Raw genomic sequence first — 12,369 nt, forward strand, 5'->3', positions numbered from 1 at the left:
TGAAATGTGTTCTTCCTGTGCCCAAAACTCATATCGTCCGACTGACAAGCGAGAAGGGTTTGTTGTTGCTCCCCATCTGTGATGTCACGCCAGTACACAAAAATTAAAGCAGATATTCAAGAGTACAATGTCTATGGGGAAAATTGAGAAAGAGAGAGAGAGAGAGAGAGAAAAAAAAAAGAAAAACATTGTACTGAGTGTACCTGATGTGATTTTCCGGAGAACAGTCTGTTGTCTGCTTTGGTTCGGATAGTTCTGCTATAATATGATGCTCGCTTTGGATATAAACAATCAGTCAAGCACTGAATCAGTCATCTGTGACCTCGATGCAACCCCACGAGTCGCTCATTTTCTTTTCCCTCATACTTGCCTGTGCGTTACATCACTATTTTCATTCATGGCACCGGCACTTGGTACTTCTCAGCTTGAGTTTTGAAGCTACGACTGATAACTCTGATTGGACGCACCGGTTTGTAAGTTGGCTTGCATGAACATGCTCCCACACGATAGCTCTTTGCTGCTAAGATTTGCCCGGAGCAATCTATAAGCTAAGGATTCAACTATTGATCCATACAGCACCTTCAGGAGAGCAAACCCACAAAACAGCAAGTAGCATGAATCCTTAAATTACAATGATTACATTGTTAATGAGCGAATATGTGTGAGTGATTCCTTGGGTTGGATGAAGGTTAAGTCAATTATTCATTGACCAATCGGGTGGCTTTTGCAGGATTTAACAGATTGGTCTGACATATAATATTAGAAAAACATCAGACCTCTCAGAAGGACTGGTGTTTTCGTTTAAGCTCTGCATTCGGTGAGTTCTGCTGTGTAAGCTCCATCATGAGATGTTCTCTCAGTAAGTATTGTCCTTATCAAAAGACATGGCGACCTCGCTTGTCACAGCCTGTGAAAAGAAAAAGGAAATGTGCATTGTTTTGTCACCATTGTATGTTTCTGCATATTTTTTTTTCCTTTTTTTTTCTGATGACTATTTGGAAAAACAAGTTGTTTATGGCTTCTTACAATATGTTTATTTTGCTTTCTTACTTTATTTATTATTATTTTTATTATTTGTTTTTTTTACTTGTTCTAAATGTGTACAGTTTGAGGTCACATGGGGTTGTCCATAATAAAACGTGTTGCTTTAAAATATGCTCCTGCTCTCATGTTAAATAGATGTTCTCAAAGGCTAGTGTAGACCAGCTTTTATTGTACACTTCACCCAAGTTGTAGTAAATTAACAGAGTGAGTAGTACAACCTTGCATATAACAAACCATGCATTTAACTTGGCACTTACCCCTTTCTTTGACATTTTTAAGACCATTCAACTTCCCTGTCAGAGATCTCTTTAACAAGGTTATGATTATATTCTTATAAGTGGCCTCAAAATCTTACCTAGATGTATTAGAGGAAGAAATAAAATAGTACTTAGTAGCAAAGTAGGAATTACTGTTGCTCTAGCAACTGCACCAGTTTCCATCAGAATACAATTACTATATTACCATAATACCATAATTATATGCTGGTGCCAAGACACTGTATAAATATATATCTCTCATTTCCTCGGAGCCATGGTCTGATTTTTACTTTGATTTAAATGCTGCTCACATGTAGGAGGATCCTTATGTAGTGTTTTCTCTAGTGTGCTGTGTCTCTACTGTCTGTGTTGTACTGTGTTACCCAATCAGCTGCGATGATGCATTCAACTGCTTCAAAAAAAAAAAAAAAAGCAGCAACACATTTATATTTACATAAACAATGCATTTAAAAGAAAAGGTAAAGAACACCACACTGTCAAAATAATTATCAAGGCACAACTTTCTACATTTGACATACACAGATGTTCTGTTACTTTGAGGCTGTTGCTCGATTGGCTGCAGACTTAACATTTGGTTGCACGTTTATTAGGCTTGTTAATGATCGTGTGTCAGGTTTTTATCTGCTGCTGGAGCAGATTTGTCATAAGGGCTGATGTGTATGAGAGGCTGAGATGTCATTCTGATCAGCACAGTTGCTTATTTGTGGCCTGCCTGATGAGATGGGGCACACACTTAAACACAAAGTGTGCACCTGCTCCTCACAAAGAGAGCCCGAGCTGATAGGGCATGAGAGGACTGACTGCCTTTCATAGCAATGCAAATAATAATAATAATAATAATAATAATAATTAAACAACTTCCAAGTCATCTAGCTATCCTGTCAAATTTAACACTAAGTGATGATGTTGGTGAAAGCTTGCCCTTGATTTTATCATGTGACATAATGTTAGTTACTGTTTGCTATGGCCCAAGACACATCAGAGGATTATCGGGCCAGTTGACAAAATATTTGAGCAGAGTCACATTGTCTGCTTGTGTGAAGGGTTTACAGATTTAGCGTTAAATGTTACATTCAGTATTCAAAATTAAGGGACCATGCTATTGTTTTGGCATGTTTTTGCATTTACTACATGTACAACTGCTTTATAGTTTACATTCCATAGCATACCATATTTTTAGGTGTTGGAACGTTTTTTTTCTGTTCATGCCATTGACTTCCATTCATTTCAGTACAGAACAATAATCAATTTATAAATGAGACAGGTAATCAGTCACAATGAACATCCTTCCTGGGTTTATTTTGTCAGTTACTTATTGAAAGGTAATTTATTTTAATGCCCACACTGCCTCGGAAAAACCTACACATCCTCTGGGTTTTCACATTCTGCTGAGACTCTCTGACATCCAGAATAAAGTCGGCTGCCAAACAGCAATTTCACTCAGCCGCAATATGTTTAGGAAATCAACCCGGCAAAAGTGGACATCATGAAAAGGACGATGCCGATTTGCTTTCTCTGGGGTTAAAAAGGAAAAAGTACTGAGGCAGAATTTGGCTAACTACCAAGCCGGAAGTTCTTTTTTTGGTGTGTTTTCTGAATTATGTGATGACACTTGAATGCACCATTGACCTCTGCTGAACTCAGAGACGCTGTCCACGCTGAGACGCCCACACAACAGAATGTGCATCTGTGCCAGAAAATAGTCCTGGAATAATAGGTTGTTTTACTGACTAAAATCAGACATCCATGACTTCTACAGCGGGCACCAAGGTTAGCCTGGCCAACAGAGAATATTTTAGGTAGGCTTATCATCAGAAAGTTTGAACTTTAAAAAGCAGCAAAATCATTTAAATCATTTAATGTAGTCAGTTTGGTTTAAACATGCAAAAACGGCAGTATTTGACCACTGTTTGAAAGATTTGAGCCACATCGATCATATCAATTCAATCACTTGTTCTTTATCTATGAATGGAAATTGAGAGCCAGATCATTTTGGAAGTTGTCGTGTGGTGAGAACAGCTGTAATCATCCATAATTAAAAGGAACATAAGTGACGATAATGCAGGATAATAATTTGGGAACTCAAGCCACAGCTTCACCCACAGTCTGTTTTTTTTTTTTTCTTCTTGTTTTATTGAAATGCATATTAATGCATGTGGCATTAATGTGCAATTTCAAACATCGAGTCATGTTAGATGGTGCAGGTTCCCGTGAGAGCCGAGGGCCTGACGTCACCGACATTTCACGGGTCAGCAGGATATTTGGATGAAATGTGTGCCAGCCTTGATCAAACCACTGAAAACAACTGAGAGAAAAAAAAAATTGTGTCCAAAAAAGCATTCGATCACAGCCATTCTTTCCAGTCTCCTTCGGCTGCTCTCATCAGCTAGCTGTTCTCGCTCACAATACTGCAGATGGCTGGATGTTTTTTTTGTTTGTCACACCATTCACGGTAAAACAAAGACACTATCATGCTTGAAAAGGCCAGGAGTGTGACCATGAGCTGGCACACCTGGCCCGATTTTCCTGCCAAGCTGCGGGTTGCTTAGGTCAATCGCTTTGCAAATCATATGTCACTGAAACAGTAACTGAATTTTTCACTGCCCGTCTACTTGCTTTAAGTAAAATTATGCCTGTTTGACTGTATGCACGATGGATCAATTAATTTAAACATGGCTGTATACCTAATAGACTGAGCTCCTATTTAATGGACTGATAAGTTACACTGCTCAGCAAGAACAATGAAATCTTAAGATAAACGCAACTGTTTCAAGGCTTGCTATCACGCTTGACAGTGATATATTTGGTGAATACCCTGTAAAATTAAATAAAGCACCTTTAAAGGATATATCCTCAACCTCAATTTCTTTTCTTTTTTTTCCCCCCACCGTGCTGATTGACTTTTTCATCCGTTTCTTTACTGTGGAGCTAATGGGACCAGGGCAAACTCAAACTGTCAAAGTCAAAAAGCGATTTCAGCCGTCTCACTGCGGCTGCATTTGTTTAAATGGATGTGACTGAACAATTAACACAAAACGTTTAAGTTATAATAGTCCATTTGATTCTAATTGGCATTGCTCACACACTTCGTTGTTTGCTCTGCCGGGTGCCACTCCATCCGCACACGAGGAGGATCGACAGTGTTGTTTACAGTCTAGCACTAACTGGCTCTCAGAGCACTTGAACTGCCGGCTTGCAAAGCGCCGCACGCTAATGATACAATGGCTGAAAGTGTGCCAGACTTCCAAAGACGTCACTGAATCTTTCTGTTTTGAGTTTTATTGTGATGAAACGATTTTGTTTTGGTGTGAGTCAGGCTCCAGCCATCTGAGTGTCCCTTAGTTTCAATGGATAGTATTTCGGGGAGTGGTAACTGTAAATTGAGAGGTATGGAAGGTTTTTTTTTTTTTTTTTTTTTTTTTTGGTAACCAAATGACACACAGGCAACAAACTTGGAAAAAAAAGGCCCAGGTTGAAAATACCTCTAAGTGTTCTCTGAAGTTTGTGTCTTGAAATCTGTGTCTAGAATGTGAATAGTGAATCCCCTGCAACACTGTCCATCAACAAGCAGAGGTTGGAGCTATTTTCTTTTCTGTCCCAGGAAACAAAAATGAAAAATGAAAAGCAGATTGCCCTCAATTAATTTTAAGTTTGCATTTATAAATCTTGAAAGTCAGAATTGGCTTGCCGACCTGTTCCAACATTAGTTAACATTCACCAGCTAACTCGCTAAGAATAATTTCTCATCAGTAAACTCTGAAATCCATCTCAAAAAATGAGTCACAAACAAAATGTAACTGGTGTCTGCTGGGTGTGTCAGCTTTACCTTGAAGAAAGTTGCCTGCTTACAAAATGTATTTAACTGAGATGAAAATATATTTCAGGCACCTCAGTTTTTCACCGGTTTCCCTTGGTTTATGCTCAAATAACAACAGAGCAAGCTTGAGGCTGCAACAGCCTTCTTTTGTTGGAGTGGAGACAAGGTGTTAAAATAGACCACAATACATAGCTGAGATTGTGATAATTAAATTTCAGGCTGCCATACCTTTCCTACATAAAAGTGCCAGCAAAGCCAAAGCTCTTTAATGTTGAGAAGATAATCCACTGAATAACCTGGTACAGACCTGGGACAAAAATTGTTTTCTCAAAATTTATTGATCACAAAACCACACATTCTGTAGTTCAGACAAAGCCTTAGATCTTCTTAACAGGGGATATTTGTAGCAGAGGGGCTATATTTCAAAACTTTCCTGTTATTGAAAATGCATTAGGAGCAGAATCGGAGCTGTAATTTTTTTTCCTGTGCTGGTTTTAACAGCTCTGTCACGGAGGTTTTCATGATATTGATTGCATCTGCCTGAAATAACAAGCAAACCTCATCATAAAACATACATCCATATGTTTATTTTTGTTGATGTGCTATTAAAGTATGTATGCGGAGAAATATGAATTCTAACTAATCAGCATTACCTACCAGCAGCAGCACACTTACTTACTGTATAACTTTCAGCTGAAACTGTAAAATATCTTCTGTCACATTTGCTCTGGCAATTATACAGTAACAACAGGGCTCATACAGACTCTAGCAGCATAAATGCAGAAATATGAAATGTTTTCCCCTTCAGTGTAGCTGTCAGGACTGCGTACAAATTATCATTTCTTTGGTATTTAGTCCAGAAAACAGTGAAATCAGACATAAAGCACAGATATAAGACTCACCAGTCTCCTTTGATCATTTATGAACTGAAAGAAAGTTGCTGAAAGAAAAATAACAACCCAAGAATACTTTTTTTTTTTCCCCAAGACAAAGCTTTCATTGTCTATATTGACTTTTGCTGGCTCACTGTTATTTATACCGTTTTAATTCTTTAGAGACCTTGCGCAGCAATTACATGTCACAACCGAAAAAGCGCGTAACAACTAGGTGTCCAATTTTATTTTGTCTCTCACAAAGACATTTTCTTACATGGCGTTCTCGTTTTTTGCCTTTCATGAGAAATCACTTCTGGCATTCAACCTGGTTGATTGGGCACGCACTTTACACTGTATTGATAGGCAGAACAAGTCAATTTTATCTCCAGAAAATGTGAAATTATAATGAACTGGCAATTATTTGGATTAACCTAGGATCAATCTGTCGAAATTATTACTGCCTATTATTTTGTAAATGAGACGGCTCATAAACAAACTGCTCAGATTCTATGAATAAATTGGCTGGCATCTTCAGGGATGCCAGTAGCTACTGCAGACATACACACCAGCCCTCCCTCGTGCCCTCCCATTTCGGAGGCAGTCACGGCATGAGCAGCTCTGGTATCCAGCTGCGCATTAGCGTTCTCCAATTAAACTCAGCCATCCTAGAGCAGAACGAAAGGCCTAAACCCTCTGGTGAGAAAAGTGCTGACAACCCTCTTCTATAAAGTCCTGCTGGGAATACTCTGTCCCTGTGACCATTTACCATTGAAGCAGTTGTGCCTGTGCGTGCGTGTGAGTGTGTGTGTGTGTGTGTGTGTGTGTGTTTGGGTGTGTGTTTGAGAAAGCGACAGACAGTCTGTGTTTGTACCTTGTGTGCTTTTATTGCCATGATTCTCAGTGACCTTACAACACCTCCTTCAATTTTGCCATTTTTTTTTTTTCCAGGATTAGTGTGACCAAAAAAGTTTTTTTTTTTTTTTTTTCAGTGAGAAAATGTGTGCGAGGCAGTTTGTGGCATTTGGTGTGTTTTGTTTGTGGTGAAAAAATGAAAGGTTAATGAAAATTGTTTGTGGAAAGCAAAGTTATAATGGTCAGTGGGTTGACATTTGCTTTGATTTAGCTTGTCATACTGTTTTTTTTAGTACTGTGTTTTTATGATAGAGGTGAGGTGACTGGCCAAGCTTGCCAGCGCTTGCAGTATTTACAGGGAAGTACTGATTTTGAACACATTTTTATAATTGCAAATTCCTCAAGGGACTAAATGGAAGTGGATTGCTACAGACATGTAATGCATATATATATTCTATAATGTGAATTAATGCATGGCATGGAGAATATCTCTTAATAATGACAGCATATTCTCCTCTACACAGTCAGTTGTATAGAGCCAGGAAGTGGCCGCAGGAAATATGAAATATTTCAAGGACAAGTAGTATATTGAGGGTAGAAGATGGTAATCTATACACACACAAAAGAACCGGCCCCTCATTTCTACTGCACAAGATACATGCCATTCCTTTGTATTTATCCCTCATGAATAAAGTAACACTTGGCCAGAAGTTAATAAAAAGTGTTTTCACAAACTCCTACTTAAAAATGATTTCAGTCACTTGCAATAATTAGTTGAAGTTACATTATTGCGCTGATTTATTTAGTTTAATGAGTCTTTTATTTTGATGCATAAAGCAAATTTAGTTAAATGAGGCATTTGAGAAGGTGTAATGAATGCATTTGTTGATTAAATCAGGTAAAAGCCAAAAAGAAAAGAAAAAGAAAAAAAGAAAAAAAACCCTTAGAGGTTGAATCAGCAAGGCATAAACTCCAAAAACAACTAACAAGTGACATTTCGAGGACTAATGCTCTTTATAATCATCAATATGCTGAATGGATGCTCGGGAGGACCGGTCAATATGCTTTCCAATACCATGATAAGGGGCTGCTGTGCTTGTATTGGCTCTGTGTATGACTTGGACACATCCTCACATTTTTTATGCTGCTCATTTGGATGCTTTATATGTATACAATATACAAAAGAGTTGTGCACACAAATACATTTTCCCATACAGAATGGCCAATCCGTACTCTGTACAGTGCACGTTAGCATGTACTGTAGTTAACATGCCCACATTGTGTCATCGGAGTAAAACCACGGCATTAGTGTCCTTGTTGAAAGGGGCACTATATCATTCATGAATCCATTGCCCCCATTGGGAAAGAAGTGCATCATGGGATGGATGAATCAAATCACCCAGCATCATTATGTCAGCGGAGATCAGAATCTCCCCCGCCCCCGGTCATAAAACACGCCAGGAAATGAAGCTTCACCTGACGAACAGCACAGAAACACTAAATCCTGCCGAATGCAGAAAGACTTCCTAGTCCACATTCAGAATGATTCATCAACCCAGTTCCCACTCGGCTACAGTGTCTGACAAATGGGACAAAATGGGGTAAATTAAGAATCCAGTATCTCCCACCCCCACACTCTCTTTCCTCACTATTGACTCTCACAGCTTTATCAGTGTACATTAGTGTCAATGCCAGTCTACATTTAGAGCAACCATGCCAGAGGAGACAGCCCATCAGCACATGCAGCCTTTTCCCTCATCATGCAGAGTCAATGACCCTGTGTCAGACCTAATCCACTTCAATTGAGCCAGCAGGCCAAGCCTTTGTTGTCCAGTAGTTACAGTAGTGGGTCTCTTCTCAAGTCAAAATGAATAATGTCAATGCGGGTGGTAGGCTATGTGTAATATATACAACATTACTGCGTGTATTGTACCCAAAGCCAAACTCAAGATGCTCCAGGCATTATTTTAATGTAAAAATACACCTGTCAGCCTAAATCACCGAGGCCACAGACAATCCACACTGGTAGTTTTTGGTAGTGACAACTGTGTGTTATGGTGCACAGTACAAAAGAAGAGGAGCCGTACTGCTCCATGACTGGTTCAATATCTGCCTTGATATAGTTTATAGTCGCTCCCTTTTTATTTAAACTAAAATAATAAATGCAGAATGTTGCATTTTGCATTAAGTGAAAGGCAGAATGGGTACAGTTTGTCGGTTGCAGATAGATAATGTGACTTTCGCTCTCCTCCCTGGCTAATCTAACCCCTAGCAGTGATTTTTTTGTTTCCTAGGATGGCGATGGAATGTTTTCGGCGTCGCTGTCCTAGGAACATCCCTGTCCACCAGAAAACAGGCCAGCACCGCATCACTCTTCATCCGCATCATCTCATTCTGTGCTCACCAGCGGGTGAAAGCCAACCCAGATTCACACACACTTTGAGAGTGATGATTGACAGGGATTATTTTTGTATGAGTCTATACACTGTTTTTTTTTTTTGTTGTTGTTGTTGTTTTTTTTAGGAAAATCCAACTCATTCTGCCTATAATGTACTTTCTCTCACTTCACTCTCATTCTCACTACTATCATTCTCAGATACCAGTTGCTGTATGTGGGGTTTCACTCAGCATTGCATCTGTTTCTGTTGAAAAACTTGAATATTTTCTAGACCTGCCCAATCTGTTGTTGTTATCCAATACTTTTCATTGCTTGGCCTTTTCAGCAAAGTCCTCAGTAGTCATTTTTTGGCATTATGGGCTACACTTGCAGTTTTCTTTTGAAGTATTCAGCTTAATTTGAATGATTTTCTTAGTCCAAATGCTAATTAAATGTTAGGGTTAGGGCAATTTCATTTTTTCTCTCTCTCTCTGCCATTTTATTTTCCGACAAATTGATTTCCCATCCGGCACATCACAGCTAGAGGTGTCAATGCACAGTTCATGGACTGACAGAATTTGCACTAAACTTCAGGAGTCTCCACCTGCGGCCTGGAGGTAGTCACTTTGGTTGTCGAATGTTATTTTACTCTTCTTCATAACTGAGCTATGTGTGAACTTGACAGGATTAAGTGCCACAATGAGGATTGGCCGTGTACACTCGCACCATGTGCTGTCCCATTCCCCCGGCTTGAGCCCCATAGATTGGTCCTATACAGCCCAAATGAAATTCTGGTGTCAGGTTTGTGTGGACACTTCTCCACCCACAGGAAATTACAAATTGAAACCTAAGAGTGAAATACAATCTGTTTCCTCAGCAGCAGCGGCGACAGCAGGCGAGCACTCCGTCCACAGAAAGCTGGACTCGCCAACATTAGATCATATTCCTCTCTCATCCCTCTTTGGCATCCTTTGTTATGGAGTGATCACAGAGCGGTCGCATTGGTTGACGTGAGCACGCCGCGTGTAGTTAACTGTTATCGCTTTATATGGTTTCGGGGGTTTTGAAGTTGGAAATATCAAACGGTTACTTTATGCTGCCATCACCGGCGTGCACCTAGCACAGCTTTAAAGCTTAAACCTGAAAATGTGGAATGTGCCAACTAAATGGTAATTAGAATGCTTTTTTCCCTGAAAAGGACGGAGGCATTTGTAGTTTTGATGTCTTTTGACAGGTGGAAATCAGAGAGGGGGACAGAGCAAGGGATACACAAGAGAAAAAGATGCAGTGGGATATGAATGCAGGCCAGCCGGGAAACACAGGTAGTGTGGCTGCGTGGTGAAGCCGACTTAACCACTCAATTATCTCCGGGCACCAGGGGTCATCAGAGAATATTTAATTGAGCCCTCGGTTCTCCATCTTACACAGGCATGTCTCATAGAATATGTAGGTGTGCACCTCCGGGGTCTGACTCCCAACTCAGGTCCTTTAAGGTTTGGAATTAATGTGCCAAAAAAAAAAAAAAAAAAAGAAAAAAAAAAATCCTAATCTGCTACAATGCATAAATGCAGAGCCAAGAATTGATTAGGTTACTGTGCCATTTGCAAATCCATCTTTGAATAGCTGATCCATGCAAAAAAAAAAAAAAAAAAAAAAGCAAACAAACTGATCCTCACAGCCCAGACAATTGAGACAAATTCCCCTGAAGTCATGGCCAGTTGCCATGAAAAGGCTCAACCAATTAGGGGCCTCGGGAGTATTGGCTTTGCTGTCTCGAGCAGCAAGTTTGGTTAAACCTGAGGTTAGTCGGTGATCCCCACCTGCCGCAGGTTTTCGCTATTCTTCCTGCTTTGTTGCTAGCTAATATTTTGTCTCCTTCCCTGAACATGTCAGTGGCATGTTGGGCTGAATGTTAAGGGGAAAGCGGTAGATAATTTTAAATGTCAAAAATACAAATGAGCTAGAATAAAGGTGCATCCACTTATGCAAAAATGTGTTAATTCATCTACACAATTAGCCATTCAAAACCCCCTTTTTTAGTACCTTGCCTACTTCTTTTGCTGATTTTCCATCATCAATGTGCCAAGAATATTGTGGGAAATCATTTTAGAAAACAGTAAGGTTTGCAGGCCTGCACTTAAGAAAATATGTGTATCCTGGTTGACCTATTTTTTAATGTTTAATTTGTTAATCAAAACTGGAAGTGCATTAGCATAATTCGAGCCCTGCTATGATTTATGACATGTTTATTCATGTCCGTCTGTCCCTGAAGATGATGAAGTTGGACAAGATGTTAATCACTTGGGCTTTTTTTTCTTGTTGTTGTTGTTTTTTTTTTTGTTTTTCATAGACAGTCGTTTTGCTTTCTCTGAGAAGCTGGCAGACATCATGGCCTTGGGAAGCATTTCCGATTATTCTTCTTCACTACTTTGGTGCACATTGTGATGGCTTGTTTGCCTTAACCTCCCTCTGTGTGCTCCATCAACAAATTGCTTTTATTGCCGGCATCCTTATCCGTGGCACGCAAAATTGGAGGCAATAATCAGCAACGTTGATTATCTTGTGTCTTGATTTATTGTCAGAAAATGGACTTATTTAAGTCACCTCAGTGGTTAGTTATCATGCGCTTTCTCAAAGATTCGTTTTCCAATTTGTTGCTGTTTAGATTTTTGATGTGATTTGGAGTTTCTCTCGTTGGTAAATTTCTTTCAAGAATCTACTTTGAAAAGTTTTGAGTGCATTTTCTGATGTTTTCACTCTGAGATGAATCGATAGCCATAGGGGCCCGTGACTGTGGATGATTCTCACTGACTCAGGACGTGATGCAACTCGCACAGACACGGGCACCTTAACGGAATCGTTTCTGCACCGGGCCGTGTGTTTTACTTACTAATGATGGTGCATGATTGTGCAGGTATCAAAGAAGCGCTTCCTGCCGTGCAACATCACCTCAAGGGGAAACGTGATACACTGGTGTTGATTTAACAGGTTTTCCCTTGCTCTGATGAATAGCCTTGTGGGTTAAAAGCTTCCTGTTTGAAGAGAAGGTACTCAGCAGCGGCAAAAGGGTGTCTGGCTGACTGCTGCAGATGTAACGTGGCACAATGTGCCTCTTGACAAGAGAAT

At 39.7% G+C, this 12,369-nt stretch overlaps 1 protein-coding gene across 5 annotated transcripts in view; it reads left to right on the top strand.

Moving 5' to 3' along the window:
- The window catches only part of nectin1b (nectin cell adhesion molecule 1b), a 165,810-nt gene that overhangs the window by 90,912 nt on the left and 62,529 nt on the right, over nt 1-12,369 (top strand). The window lies entirely within an intron of this gene.

Source organism: Myripristis murdjan, chromosome 13 (assembly GCF_902150065.1).
Source record: "Myripristis murdjan chromosome 13, fMyrMur1.1, whole genome shotgun sequence".
Lineage (NCBI taxonomy): Eukaryota > Metazoa > Chordata > Actinopteri > Holocentriformes > Holocentridae > Myripristis > Myripristis murdjan.